Genomic DNA, 15,821 nt, shown 5'->3' on the forward strand with positions numbered 1-15,821 from the left:
ATTAGAGAAGTACAAATTAAAACAACTCTCAGGTACCACCTCACACCTATCAGATTGTCCAATATGGCAGAAAAGGAATATAATAAATGTTGGAGAAGATGTGGGAAAATTGGGACACTAATGAATTGCTGGGAGAGTTGTGAACTGATCCAATCATTCTGGAGAGCAATTTGGAACTATGCCCAAAGATCTATAAAATTGTGCATACCTTTTCCTTTTGATCCAGCAATACCACTCCTAGTACAGTATCCCAAAAATAACATAAGAAAAGGGAAAAGATCCACATGTGCAAAAATATTTGTAGCAGTTCTTTTAGTGTTGACAAAGAATTGGAAATTGAGCGGATGTCCATCAATTGGGGAATGGCTGAAAAGGTTATGATATGAATGTAATGGCATACTATTGTTTCATAAGACATGATGGGCAAATGGATTTCAGAAAACCTTATGCAAATTGATACTGGGTAAAGTGAGAAGAATCAGAAAAATACTGTGTATAGTCATAACAATATTATGTAATGATCAGCTATGATTAACTTAGCTTTTATCAGCAATCCAATGATCCAAGACAATTCCAAAAGACTCATGGTGGAAAAGCTGTCCACGTCTATAGAAAGAACTTTGGAGTTTGAATGCAGATCAAAGCATAATATTTTCATTTGTTTTTCTTCCTCATGGTTTTTCTCTTTTGATCTAATTCTTGTTTCATGTGACTAATGTGAAAATGTGTTTAACATGATTGTGCATGTATAACTTACATCAGATTGCTTGCTGTCTTGAAGAGAAGCGAGGGAAAGGAGGGAGAGGAGAAAAATTTGGAACTCAAAATTTTATAAAAGTGAATGTTGAAAACTCTCTACATGTAATTGAAAAAAATAAAATACTATTAAGTGGTTAAAAAAGATTATCATTAGGGAATGTTTTGTAGAAAAGACAAGACAGGACTTGTTAATGTGACAGGAATAAAGGATAACAGATAGTGCTCCATTGATACACGTGATGTTGGAAGAAGACAAAAAGACCCTTGGCATATTTGGTGGATCTCTGGTAGGGAACTCTTGGGAGAAGATGGGACAAAAGTTGCACAAAATGAACAGATGTGAATGGATTGTAACTTGAATCAATTGCAGAAAACTCCCTCATGAATGAAGCAGAAATCCACTTGGAGAACTGAGGAGGATATTTGTCTGCAAATTTTTAAAGGGATGTCATGTAGAATATCTTTAAAGATGCAAATCATTAAATGACATATGTTAGAGTAATGCTGACCATGAATACTTAAAGGAGTTCAGAGGAAGAAAACCCCACAACAGATTGATATGCTCCAGGAATGTTACGGAATTAACATGGCATAGTGGATCAAGTGCTCAATTTGGAGTCAGAAAAGTATGTGATCAAATTCTAACTCTAATGCTAGCAATGTAGATATGTGCAAGTCACTTAACCTGTCTCTGAGCCTCACTTTCTTTATCTATAAAGAAATTATCTATAAAGTCAAGATAATACCTGGAGTACCTACTGGATGGTTGCTACAATGTTTAAAGGAGATAATTGATACGTAAAGCACTTTGAAAATCTTAAAAGTAAAGTAACAATGCCACTTGCTATTAAAGTATAAAAATTTAACCTTGGCATGGCATGATTGCTAATTTTTATTATTGTTAATTTCTTATTTGATCATCACAGATGAGAAAAGATTAGGGAGCAGAAATCCTCAAAAAATATTGAGGAGTATTTCGTCAGTTATGTTTTTATTTTAACCAGATAGTATTTTTGACGCATAGTTTTAAAATGACAGTTGAGAAATAGACAAAGGAAACCATTCTCTTTTCCTTGCTGTGGTCCATCCTAAACCAAAGATGCTTTCCTATGTCCATGCACCCCAGATTCCCAACTATCCCTCCACCCTTCCCTTGGCCACTTTGTGTTTCCTTTTATGTCCTGTCATGTCTCTGCTTATTTCTTCCAGCTTAGGATAGAGGAGAATAAATGGTGCCTGATATATGGCCTCTTTCCACTTTCTTCAGTTCTAGATGGCTGTAATTATGTAAAATATAAGATTGATGTTGGCTGGGGATGCTGAGCAACCAGATCAATTCTAGGAGTCTGATCTTTGATCCTTTAGGTTTGTCAAAATCTGCTTTTTTTCAGAGAGAGAATTCTAAGAAAAAGGGGATGATGATTTCTGCCTATAGTAGTCTGATCAGAGGATGCTACCAGATGACAGAGAATGGTGATGCCTTGATTTCTAGAAAACTTCAGTCCTTGCTAAAAGGTAGCATGGTGCATTGGGAAACATTGGATTTGGAACCAGAGAAATTAATTTCAAATTCTGGCTCAGTCACTTACTACCTTTGAGATATTGGACAAGTCACAACCTCTCTGGACTTCATGGTTGTTTATTTTTCTCTCCTCTTTCCAAGGAGAGGAGTTAGTGTCTAAAGGAAAAGGTTCATTCTAACTTTAAATCTATTATCCTATGAGTTGAATGGAAGCACTCATATCTCCATGTTCACGAAGATTTCTGACCTCGGTAAAAGCCTTTCTTTTCTGTAATTTATATTACACAAAGTAGACTTAGTGGCAGCTCATATATGTGTCAGAATTGAAAATTATTCCCCATGGGAGGCAGAACAGACCATGAAAAGAAAGTTGGATTTAGAGACAGAGATCATGGGTTCAAATTCTGTCTTTTATTTATTGCCTGCTTGTACGAATTGCTCAACTTCTCTGGGATTCAGTTGTCTCATCTGTAAGATTAAAGACTTGAGATGCCTTGAAAGTTCCTTGTTGCTCTACAGCTGATTATATGATCTCATGAAACCATTCTATATGCCACCACACTATCAGTGATGGAGGGCATATGTACAGAGAATACATGTGTAGTCAGAGAACACACATAGAACACATGATGAAATAATACACATAGAGGGCATACGTGTAGCCAGGATGCATGTGATTAGGTTAATCCATCCCTTTGCAATACTCAAAGCCCACTATTATTCTCTGGGGATGTCACTGATTGCTTTCTGCATCTTTCTGGTGGGTGCTGTATCTCTTCTTTTTGTTATATTATCTCTGCTTGGAATAATTTCTATTTTTTTGGTCACTCTGTTGGGGTCAATGTCTGCTTTTTGCTCTTTTCTACTGTCATGCAGTAGTTAGTAAGTTTCTCTCTAGTAAGTGTGGACTAGATTATAAAATATAACAGCCAGCAAAAATCTAGCATTCATGGCAGCAACTAGGGGTCCTTAGGTTGGAAGAGAGAAGATAGGGGTGGAGGGTGGGGCATGATAGCTTTCTTCAAGTGTTGAAAGATCTATCGTATGAAAGAGGAATGGACTTATTCTTCTTGGCTCAAGAAGATATGTCTATGAATGATACATAAGCATTACAGGAGGGCAGTTTCTGCTTGATTTCAGGAAAACTTCCCAACAGTGATAAATGTCTGAAAGTGGGGTAGGCAGCTTTAGGAAGTAATACCCACCATCTCATCATAGGTCTTCAAAGAAAGGCTGCACAGTCACTCATCAGGTTCATTGTAGGATTTTTAGAAGTAGATATTGAGTTAAATGGTCATTAAGGTCCCTTTCAATTCTAAATCAATCTAAAATTGTGACGATTAACTCTAATATTTTAACTGATTTTTCTCTCTCTTGGACAACCTTAAAGATCTTGGACTCACCCAACTGTTTGACTTGAGGTTAGAAAAATTCGTCTTTTAACACTTGTCAAATTCCTCGTTGCCAGACTATATCCCCATAAACCATTTTTGTAAATCCTGCCCAACAAAACTATATGAGATCTGGGATGATGAAGTGTAGTGTCCCTGATTGACATGTAGATCAACTTAGAAGCAAGATCAAAGGGAAATAGTAGCTGAAATGACTACCTAGTATGTTGTATACTTGCCAGTAAAAAAAAAGAATGCCAATCACAGTTTATTATTCTTGACAGTACAAAGGTGGGGGTCTCTCTATATTGCTCTGTTTTAGGAAAAGTGCTGAGAAGTCTTAAGAAAGGATGCTGAATAATGAGCTGAGGACCTTTCAGTTCTTCTATTCATGTACCCCAGAACATTTAAGGTCCTTAATTTAATTGTATCGTCAGTCATTTTTAAGATTCTCACCAACCCATTTCTAATGGTATCCCCAATTATGGGTTTTACCCCTTTTGACCAGGGTAAACTTCAATGAGTAACCCCAGAGGTGAAAGGTTTGCTTTCCCATTTACATTCAAAGGCCATGAATCCATGCTGTATAGCGAGGTTGGCTAAGTATGTAATTTACACATGGTGGTTCTCTATGGACAGGGTTATATTTGTCATCTTGAGCAGAGGTACTCTGCATCTGGCAAAAATAAAAATCAAAGAATGAACCTACCCTATATTCCTGACACATCTGCTGTATTCTTTGTGGGGCACAATAATTTAATGTAGAGTGGGAGAAATGAGAAAGAATGAACAGGCAAAAAGACATAAGATTGATGTTAGAAAGCCCATGTAGGTATGTGGTTGAACCTTAACATAATTTTACTGCTGCATAAAGTAATGCATCAAAAGGGAGAATGTGCTAAATTTCTCCAAAATTAAGTTTTCCTTGTTACTTCTGGTTTCTGAAGAATAATAAAAAAACAGCTGAGTAAGATGTTTATTCTGTGAATGTTTAAAATAAAATTTCAGTAAGGCAAAAAAAAGAAAACCCAGAATAGATTTAAATTTAACATTGAGGATGTCTAACAATACATGCAACGTGTAATTAAACTCTAATTTATCTGCCCTAGCATTCATTAATGGCATCTAAACCAAAGGAAGGTTGGAGTTCTTTCAGAAGCAATCAATAACCCATTCTGGCAGGGACACAAGTCCTGAACCTAATTACCAGTCACAAAATCATCATTGTTGATTGAATAAGGTGCTTGGATTAGAAGGGGTGGGGAGTGCTGTGTGGGGTTATTGGTCCTTGAATGCCACTGAATTTCAAACCCATACCTGGTTTTCCTGAACTGGGAGGATAGTTGTATTGAGGGGGAATTTTAATTAAACCCTATGTTTCTCTTTCTTTTGTCTTAAATTATGGTATTCTGAGTGAAAGTGTTTCTTTTCATCTTCCCTGGAGAACAGATAGTTTAATTCACCACATTTTATAAGATTGACATGGCAAATTTTTCTCTTCCAACAATCTCATTAATTGTATTCACTATCCTTCATTTTCATTTGTTTACTTAGCTTTCAGAGAAATTCATATAAGAATCTTCACTTATATTCTGAGCATGATACCATCATCCAACAGGAGTTTTGGAGTCTGCTTGTGTGCCTGGCTCTCTTTTGAATACTGAGTTGGAGAAGAAAATGTTAGGCAGCTAGTTGACATGGTGGATGGAAACCTGGGCTTACAGTCAGGAACACCTGAATTCAAATCCAGTTTCAAATACTCATTAGCTGTATGATTTTGAACAAGTCATTTAATTGCTGCCAGCCTCAGTTTCCTCATCCGTAAAATGGGGATAATAATAGTTATCAGGGTTGCTGAGAGGATAAAATGAAACAATATTTTTAAAGAGCTTTGCAAACTTTAAAGTCCTGTGTAAATGCTAGCTTGTATTATTTAGGGTTTTCCCAGCAAAGATATTGGAGTGGTCTGTCATTTCCTTCTCCAGCTCATTTTACAGATGAGAAAACTGAGGCAAACAGGGTTAAGTGACTTGCCCAGGATCACCCAGTTAATTAGTGTCTGAGGTCAGACTTGAACTCAGATCTTCTTGACTCCAGGTCTAGTGCTCTATCTACTGTTACGTCTAGATGTCCACTAGCTATTGTTACTAACTATTGCGGTTTTCTTACTTATTAATTATTGTGGTATTATTATGAGTGGTTATAGCTTTCTCGTATGCATATGGTAGCCACCACCAAGAGTCTTCATACTAGTACAGCATTGTGGAAATGACAATGACAATTAAGACACCTGAATTCTAACCCTTACTTTGCTACTGACCAGCTATGTAGCTCCAGACAAACAGTTGTCATCTCTGTAATATGAGGAGGTTGAACTGGATGATCGCTAAGGTTAATTAGAACTAGCATATTTTAAGATGAATTGTCCAAGCAGTTCTTGGGTGGGGGAAGTGGAGAGAAGGAAGGAAGGAAACATACCTTTATTAAGTGCCTATGTGCTGCACACTGTGCTAAGCATTTTACAAATATTATCTAATCTGAGCTTAAAACAACCCTGGGAAGTAAGTGATAATAGCACAGTTTTGTAGTTGGGAAACTGAGGCAGAAAGAAGTTAAATGATTTGCCCAGGGTCAGACGCCTAGTAAGTGTTTGAGGCCAAACTCAAGTCTTGATTCTAGACACAGCACTCTATATGTCTCTGCCCAGATGGTAAGGGGATTTATGAGGTGATGCTTGCCAGGAGCAGGCAGGAAACTTATATCCTAGACCATGGGTGGGGAACCTGCAGACCTGAGGTCATATGTGGCCTTCTAGGTCCTTAGGTGCAGCCTTTTGACTGAACCCAAACTTGACAGAACAAATTCAGTCAAAGGGCTGCACCTAAGGACCTAGAAGGCCACATGTGGCCTCGAGGCTGCAGGTTCCCCACCGGTCCTAAACAATGACAAGCAAGAGATCATTATCATTTCTATTATTCATATAAGGATCATATCACTTATAGATATCATTATCATATCTTTCCATCTATCTATCTATCTATCATCTATCTATCTATCTATCTATCTATCTATCTATCTATCTATCTATCTATCTATCTATCTATCTAGTGTACTAAGGTTTGTAAAGACCTTCCCTTCCAATAACTCTCTGAGATAGAGTTTAGTATTAATAACATGGCAATGGCTTATGGCTTCTTCAGTTCCTGTCCTGGCAGTAAAGGACAGAATTCAGGATGGTTACCTTCTGGACGCCCAGGTCCTATGATCCACCCTTCCACTTAGCTCTCCAAACCTCCGGGCCTTATCATTTACTCTGACTCTGAACCTTCCTGGTTCATTGGCCTTGCTGTATGCTTTGCCTCTGTACCCTAAGGACCACTGGGCCTTCCCATCTGCCCTGTGCCTTCTTTTAGATGTTGTTTCTTTATGGTAGGATGTAGGCACTTTGAGGGCAGGAAGAGTCTTTTATATTTATATCCCTAGCACTTATCACATTACAGGGGCACACAGTAAGCACTTAGAAAGGAATTTTTCATTCATTCATATTAGAATGGAAACTCCATTTTCCCCAGACCTTTCACAGTACCTATCACATAGTAAGTGCTTAATAAATACTGTTGATTGATTGCCATCCTCATTTTACAGGGGAAGAAACTGAGACTCAGAGAAGTTAAATAACATGCACTTAGATATATAGCTTAAGTCAAAGCAGTTGCTCAAATTTGGCTATGTTGACTCCAAACCTGAGGGTTTTTCCATAGGACTGTATGGCTGAGGATGATGATGGTAACTTACATTTAAAGCACATCTATATAGTTCTTTAAGATTTGCAAAATGCTTTCTGTAGAAGTTTAAGGAATCCAAGTGCTTGCTTCCCCTCCCCCCCACCTCCAGCATAACCTCCCAGTCTGTTGCACCATCTCACCTTCCATGTAGCAGTGTTATTTCAGGAAGAACAGATCAGAACATAGGAAGTTAGGTGGCAAATGAGCTTTTAGGTTAAGCCGAGAGTGAGAAAGGAGCAGGCTTAAATTTTACACACCAGTTTTTCAATTGTGTCTCTTTTGGGGTAGTTTAAGTATCTAACTGTCAATGGTTTTGTTTACAGGATAAGCAACTTACCCTGAAATGTGCCTTTAACTTCTGAATTAGAGATACCAACCTCAATGGTCTGGCCACTGGTATACCCTCACTGCTTTGTTTTAGCCATGATAATGATTCTTTATTGTGATTTTTCAAACAAAGCACACCAGAACCTCAGCAACCCTGCCAATCATGGTCCAAATGCCCCTGTTCTTTTTGTACTGGCTTCTGGTCTCACTCTGCATTCATTTTCTATTTTCTGAGCATTATTGCTAAATCTTAAGGTGATGTTAAGTTCTGTGGTCCTATGGGCTTTAATTAGAAGTTCATCAGCCATTTGGGACTTCTTGCACGGAATCTACTCTCCTAGGATTTAATTCCTGTGAAATAAACATGATTAATGATTGCCATGCTTTAAAGCATCTCACATGACTAAAAACAGGAGAGTTGCCCTCCATTAGTCATTATACACTTTTTTCTTTCCAAAATCAATCCCTTATCCATCTTATCTTCTAGGTTGACCCAGAGCTTTCTTTGCAATGGATTTTCCATTTTTCCTTGCTTTTGAAAAGCATTGTCTGTACTGTTTATTTGGTTTTTTTTTTTACTCCTTTACAATCCAAACAGAGTTTGGGACTAGATTTATGACTTATTTCTCAAGGGGAAACAAAAAAAGTAGGCATTTATTCATTCATTCAACTACCATTTATTAAGCACTTGCTGTGCTAAGCAGAGCTGGGGTGGGGAAACAGAGATAATTAAGACACTGTCCTATCTGGAAGCCAAGAAAATAGCATAGGGACCAAGTGATGTGTACAGATATGTGATACTATGAAAATGTAATAACCATATGTCAACATGTCAACACTGAAGATCTGTGATTTCTCAGTAGACTGTCCACACAGGGCTTAACCCATCGATAACTGAAGAGATAAGTCTGAGAGACTTGCTTAATGCTAAATGACATGCTCACAGTCATACAGCACCAGAGATGGGATGACTTCAACTCTAGCTATGATGCCAATTTGACTATAACAACCATAATACTATATGAATAAAACAAAAGCATGAGAAGTACAGAGTTCTAGGTAAGATCATTTCTGACTAGGGAAATCAACGCTTTTTGGGGTTGGCATTTAAGCTGGACCTTTAAGGACAGGTGTGATTTTTAAAATGTAGACTTGGGGGAGACTTAAGCAAAACAAAGGCAGAGAGATGAGAAATTGCTGGACACATACAAGCTAAAGTATATGGTCCAATTTTGTTAGAGTAGAGGGACTCCTAGAGGAGAGGCATGTGAGATAAATCTAAAAAAAGATAGAAAGATATTAGGTTGTTGATTAAGTCCCCTTCCTTTGTTTATATTACAATGGAAACAATATATTTCTTATTTGGTCTAGTGCAGAATTATTTCCCCATGTTCCTATATGGCAATACCTATATATTGTGAGATGATGAAATAGAACTTTTGCATGTGAGGAAATTCAATAGAAAAGGGTGAAATGGGATCATAGAAGAGGTGAAAAGAGGAGAGAGAACTAGCTTATTGACTGGTTTCATTCTCCTTTCTGAAAAGGCAAAGTATTACATCAGGGCTAAGCAGAGTAATATGTCCTTCATTTCATGCTGTAGATGAGAGGCCCCTTGTGAGTGAGCTTTACAGATAACTGAAGCTTATCTGTCCATTTAAGGGCCTTGACTTTATTTATTACCACCATTTTAGATGCACTCCTTTTTTTGTACCACATTCTTCCTTGCCTTTCCACGTAGTGTATATTGATCTTAATTTGATTTTTCTAATGTTATGTTAAGGTCATTATCAACATCTTTCAGTACTATAATGTACTATTTTTCAAGGACTCTCAAAGCTTCCCTCTTTGGCCATTGAGTAACACAGGGTACTTTGCCCTTTATGTTAAATGGTCCCAACTCATTATGCTTTTTGAGTTATTTCATTAAAAAAATCCTTTTTAGCCTCCTCATTTCCAGGAAGCTTAGGTATTACTACTTCCAGCTTTTGCCACTGAGTAGAGATCTATTCTAGCAGGTTTCTCTCCTCCTTATCTTCCTTCTTTACTTTTTAATTTGATGGCTTTAAACTGCTATGGACTGAAAAAAGAAAATGCCAAGCTTATTAGAATTATGTCTAAAACTAAAGCAAATAGACTGTGAGTAAGGCCAGAGAATGAGTAAAATATCGGCTCTAATGCACGAATTTCATGCCATTAATCTTAGTTTTCAAAGGCTATTTTGCATTGTTTCTTGAATTCTCATTAGTTTCTTAAAGAACTGAAATTTACATATAAGTGACTTTGGGATGTAAAGTGTTAACGGTATTATTAACTTAAACATAAAGACAAAAACTTTGTTCTTGAGCAACAAAAGCCATTATAAATTTAGATTTACTGAGATATTAGTGTGGTGATGTCTAGCATTGCTTTATCAACAGTATTATTTGTGAGAGTACAACTGGTATGATTCTCCAATGTGTGTTGACTTTTAATTGCCATGGAATATTTTCCTTGTTTAGTATAAAGTTGGAAAGCCTGAAGTGCTTTCCAATCTCTTCATGTTTGCTGGTGCATGGTTTCTGCAGACACCTCCCCTGGAGACATGGTAATTTTGCAACTTTATATTCAACACAATTCTAATTATAAATTGTTCTCTTTCAGAAGCGATAGCCAGACTGTTGGCACACTCTGCCTCTTGTTATATCGGTAAGGATGACAGCATAATGACTGATGATAGGCGTTGGGTTCCCTCATTTCTCCTAATTAGAATTTTCTCGGCATTATCATGCTTTGTAACTAACCAACTTATTCTTGACAGTGGCTAATGTGTTTGGGATGGTTTTAACTTTTTATTTCATCAAGTGGAAGTAGTCCAATAAGCCGATCATTTATGCAGGCAATCTACCCTGGCTGGTACACTCCCTCCCACTTTCTTGCTTCCTATGGGTCTGGCATGGTTCAGCCAGGATAGTAGCCTTGCTTGAGGAAAGAGACTGAAGATTTCTGTACATAGGAGTAGATGAAAAAGGCAGTATAGGGGGCATCTAGGTGGCAAAATAGCAAGGCAGCTAGGTGACACAGTGGAGACAGCACTGGCTTTAGAGTTGGGGGACCTGGATTCAAATCTAGCCTCAATCACTTATTAGCTGTGTGACTGTGAGTAAGTCACTTAATCCCTATTGCTTCCAAAAAGAAAAGAAAGAAGAAAGGCAGAATGGAAGCTTACCAGGTAGGGCTGAAAACCAGAAGATACACAGGCAACAATGCCTGTGTTGTATGGCTGCTTAATGAGCATATAAGCATATATATGAGAGAGGCAGCAGGTTAGGATATCATAGAAAGAGGGTCTGACCTAGAATCAGGAGAGATCAAGGTTCAGGTTCTGCCTCCATCACTTGTTTGGGTAAATGACTCTAGGAAAGTAGTTTAATGTAGATGACAAGGTCAAGATTCAAAAAGATCATGGCAGACTACACAGCATTGGATTGACTTGAACAAGGTTGCATTTGTTTATTTTTTTCCCCAAATTAAAATCCCCATTCTCTGTCTCCCGCCACCTCTCTCCTCCATTGAGGAAATGAGAAAACAAAAATATTTTGTTAACAACATGTATAATTAAACACAACAGATTTGTGCATTGGCCATATTTCCTTCATGCCAAACCAAAATATACCTCATTCTGCACTCTGTCATACCTAAATTCAATAGGGATAAATGTACAGTCTTTTACTTAGATTCAAAAAATCATCTTCCCCCATAGGGAGGGGGTAATCATCTGCAAAAAAAAGCTTAGCATCTTAGTGAACTTCAAGCTCTATATGAATCACCTACTACTGATTTTGTTCTGACAATCAAAAAGCTATTGTAAATCAATGAATCAGTCTATAACCATTCATTATATGCCCACTACATGCCAATTAAGAAAGGAATTGCGAGCAGGACTCTAGTGGTGATGGTTTCGCTCTGCCCTGGGCAGGCATCTTTTGGAGTATTGTGTTCAGTTCTGGGTCCTCTATTTTCAGAAGGTCACTGATAAGATAGAGTGCAGAGGAAGGACTCTAGGATGGTGAAAGGGTAGATGAAGGAACTAAATACACTTAGCTTGGAGAAGACCCTGGGCATATGATAACTATCTTCAGTTTTTGAATGATTATGGCATAGCAAAAGGATATAGTTTGTCTGGTTTAATGCCTGAAGGCATAACTAGGAGCAACAGGAGTGGAAATTCCAAAGACACAAATTAGAATTCATCTAAAGAAAAGGTTCTGAACTATTAGAACTATCCCAAAATGAAATGGAGAGCCCCTGGAAGTCATCAGTTTCCCCTTACCACAGGTCTTCAAGTAAAGAATGGATAATCATTTGCTATATACTTGGTTTTGTAGAGAAAATTCTTACTTAAGTACAAATTGGACTTGATATGGGATTCTTAACCTGGGCTATAGGGATCCCCAAGTCCTACATGGACAGATTTCAAGGGGTCCATGAACCTGAATGGGAAAAATTGAGTATCTTTTTTTTCACTAAAATGTAGTTACCCTTGTAGTTCTATATATTCTTTTAATGCATTAAAAATATTCTTAGAAGAGCTATGTGGGCATGACTAGACTGCCAAAACATTTATGTTTCACAAAACGTTGAGAATCTCTTGCCTAGTTGGTTTCTGAGATCCTGTAGTTTACCTGACCTTCAATTTCCATAATCTGCGAAATGGTGATGCCTATCGTACTTAATTCACAGCTGCTTTCCCTATAAGGTTGCACTGAACTTGTCTGTATATATTTTATATATTTCTATGCATGATGTCCCCAAAGCCTTGGTACAGTTTCAAGCTATAGTAAATCAATTACTGATATTTATTAAAACTCATTTAAATTTTTAAACTACTCAAGCTGAAAACTGCACCAAGACTTTTAGGACACCCTGTCAAGTTTAAAGGCAGCTAACTGGTGTAGTCAGTAGAGTGCTGGGGCCTGAAGTCAGGAAGTTTCATCTTCATGAATTCAAATCCAACCTCAGACACTTACTAGCTGTGTGACCTTGGGCAAGTCGCTTAATCCTGTTTGCCCCAGTTCCTCATCTATGAAATGAGCTGGAGAAGGAAATTGTAAACTAGTCCAGTACCTTTGCCAAGAAAACCCCAATGGTTTATGAAGAGTCAGACAGAATTGAATAGCAGGAGCAACAGGAGTATATATATTAATTTATGTTATCTCTCCCATTTGATCCCTGCTTCTAGAGGACTGTGACTTGTTCATTAATTTGTCATTGTATCCCCAGAGCTTAACATAGTGCTTGGCATATAGAAGGCACTTAATAAGTGTTTATTTATTCCAAGAAGCACTTATTAAGTGCCTACTATTTATGTGACACTATGCTAAATACTGGTAACCCAAGGGCAAAGAATGAAAGAATTCCTCATCTGAAGGAGCTGACATTATTACACATAAACAGGGACAAAATAATGTAGGACAAACTGAATCTCACTGTGTAGGAGATCTAGAACTAGAAAACCATCTTAGCAGGAGGGAGATTTTTCTAAGAAGGCATTAAGAGATATGGGGAGTTGTCATGGATGTGATTGCCACAGGGAACAGAGAAGACTGCAGACAGAAGTATATCCTTGTGTGTGTTACAGGTGAGAATACTAGGGATTCAGCAGGGAGTAGAGAGGGCTCCTGGTTGTAATCAGAAGTGGTGGGTATTCCCACCATTTAGCACAGTGCTCGGCACATAGTAGGTGTTTAATAAATCTTCGCTGACTGACTGATTTAAGTTTATGGTTTCCTGGGTCTCTGCCTGGATTCGTCATCTTCTCCAGTCTTTAAGTTTTCAGTCCTCTTACAACCCAGGAAGCACAGAAAAGAATGATTTCTGGCATCTAAATGAAAGAAAACAACACATACAAAAGAAAACTGAAGAGAGAGAGAGGAAGTATGTAGAGGGTGGGGTGGTAGAGAAAGCTGGATGAAATTCATCCTAGGGAAATAGAATGAGACGTGGCTAGCTTGGGGTCCCTCCTTAAACAAAGGTTCCCAGTAGAGGCATCCAATCAAAGGGAAAGGCCTCAGGGCCAGAGGGAGCTTCCAAGGGGTGAATTTCCCAACTGGACTGAGGCTTAGTGATAAAGAGCTGAGGCATGGTAGAGCAGGTCTGGAGTGCAGCCCGGAGAGGAATGAAGGATTTTACTGTTGTCTTTCTGGCCAGGATGCAAACCTTTCTGCTGACAGTGATGAGTCACCCAGCTTAATGATACTTAATGAGGCACACAGTGTACCTCAGGTAAACCTTCATGGTCATTCCTAAGTTTCCTGAAAAAAGGAACTTTTTAAGCCAAGAGCCACTCAATTTGTGTTTGCAGGATAGATGTAGGGCAATAACTCTTTAGAGTAAATTTGGTGTTGTCAGAAGAAAGTTGTATTTGGAGTCAGCAACTCCAAGTTCAAGCCTGGCTCCATTACCTTATTAACTGGATGACCTTGAGAAAATCATTCACCTCCTCCTGGTCTAATTTTTCCTATCTCTAAAATTAAATGTGAATAGTTGGACAAGATGATCTTGTGGACAAGATAGAGAATTTTTGTCTCAACGATTGTACAGTTGAATTGTAGACAAAATTGTCCTGGTTGAATAACCAGTCCCAAACAGTAGCCATTGAAGAGCAGATTGCAGATTCAAGTATTTATTGTCTACTATATGCCAGGAAAGCAGGAATATACCCTAGTGAATAGAAAGCTGGTTTTGGAGTCAGGATACCTTGGTTCAGTACTTGCTTCTGACATGTGTCTCTGAACAAGTGTCTTAACCTCTCGCTATCTTCTAGATAATTCTTTAAGGGTATAAGTTACAGAGAAGTTACTAATCTGTCCAGTTAGCAGAGTTCCCTCACTTGGAGTTCACTCCACCATTTAGACCACAGGCCTAGTGAAAACAAAATATGACACATACTGTTCTAGGTTATGAAGACCTGGGCTAAAGGTAGGTAGTTATACAAATGCAGAGAAGGAAGTCACCAGAAGGAACTTCATAGTCCATCAAATCCATGTATGCCATTTATAAAGGAAGGAACCAAGACCACAAGAGGTTGAATAATTTTCCCAAGGACAAAGAGGTCATTAGTAATAGAAATTTGAACCTCCGTCTTCAGACTCTAAAACCAATGCTCTTTCCACCGTACCACACTGGGGAACAAAGTCAAGAGATATAGTGGTAGGGTTACTAAGAGTTGGCAATGTTTAGATCTAAAGAATGAGATACTTAATCAAGATTAATTTAAATCAAGAGAAGTGCCCAAGGCAGTTAGAAGCCCAGATGGGTACCCTGCCCACCACTTCAGCTTCCTTTCCTTTCCATTTCTATGCCTTCTTAGCCTTCACTAGTCTCACCCACTAACTTTTCCTCCAACTATTTTCCCACATTGTTTTAGGACTTTGTTTATTCACTTCATTTAGCAAAAAGAAATTTTTTTTGTTATTCTGCACTTTAAAAACACCAATATCCATGTCAGTTCTCCTCCCATAATCCCTTCTGAAGTGGAAAACTGAGGTCTAGAAAGTTTAAGTGATTTTTGCCTAAGGTCACATTGGTAGTAAATAGCAGAGGGAAGATTTGAACCCAAGCCCACAATTCCATATCCATCCTCATTTTCACTCTACAAACTTCCAATAAATCCAAATTAGCCCAGTTTATAGTTATTTGCAAAGACAATTAGAGACAATGTTTGAATAATTGTTTATGACATGATTCTCTTATTTTCATTTTCTTGAAATCTGGCATGGGTGATTTAGATGAATGGGTCATCTGATTTGGCATATCCAAATCCTTTTGGACTCACTGACTTAAGAAATTTTTTTTTTATTTAACTTTTAACATTCATTTTCACAAAATTTTGGGTTACAAATTTTCTCCCCTTTTATCCCCTCCCCCCCCAAACACCAAGCATTCTAATTGCCCCTATGACCAATCTGCTCTCTCTTCTATCATCCCTCTCTGCCCTTGTCTCTGTCTTCTCTTTTGTCCTGTAGGGCCAGATAGCTTTCTATACCCCTTTACCTG

This window comes from Notamacropus eugenii, chromosome 3 (genome assembly GCF_028372415.1).
Source record: "Notamacropus eugenii isolate mMacEug1 chromosome 3, mMacEug1.pri_v2, whole genome shotgun sequence".
Lineage (NCBI taxonomy): Eukaryota > Metazoa > Chordata > Mammalia > Diprotodontia > Macropodidae > Notamacropus > Notamacropus eugenii.